The sequence below is a fragment of the Tupaia chinensis genome, unplaced genomic scaffold (genome assembly GCF_000334495.1).
Source record: "Tupaia chinensis unplaced genomic scaffold, TupChi_1.0 Scaffold138425_1, whole genome shotgun sequence".
In the NCBI taxonomy this organism is placed as follows: Eukaryota; Metazoa; Chordata; class Mammalia; order Scandentia; family Tupaiidae; genus Tupaia; species Tupaia belangeri.
Genome location: NW_006198322.1, coordinates 1,726,936 through 1,727,359, shown reverse-complemented (window position 1 = coordinate 1,727,359; position 424 = coordinate 1,726,936).

The following is a 424-nucleotide window of genomic DNA, read 5'->3' as shown; positions in this document are numbered from 1 at the left end:
CTCCCGCAAGAAAGCTGGGCCTTTATACACCCTCACTGAACAGTGGTCAGCAGCGGACTTCTCCAGAGAGGGGTTCAACTGTGGCAAGAGGATTCTCTGTAGCTAAGGGCAATTCCTGGAGGGGAATATGGGCCAGTAGGCACCAGTGTTCCGTGTAGGTTATCGAAATGCACACCTCCTTCTTGAGTCACACACCACAGCAGCCGCACCTGACATTGGGCAGGAGACCTCCTTCACAGCATCATTTAGGACTGTGGTTGGGGACCAGCAGATGACCTAACAGTTACGTCGCTGGACTCCCATGGAGTTGACCACGATTCGAATCCCAGACCCGATGGCTTAAAACTCACGCTGGGGGAACCAGCAGTTAGCGTAAGAGCTGTGTCGCTGGACTCCCACGTAGTCGACCGTGGTTCGAGTCCCG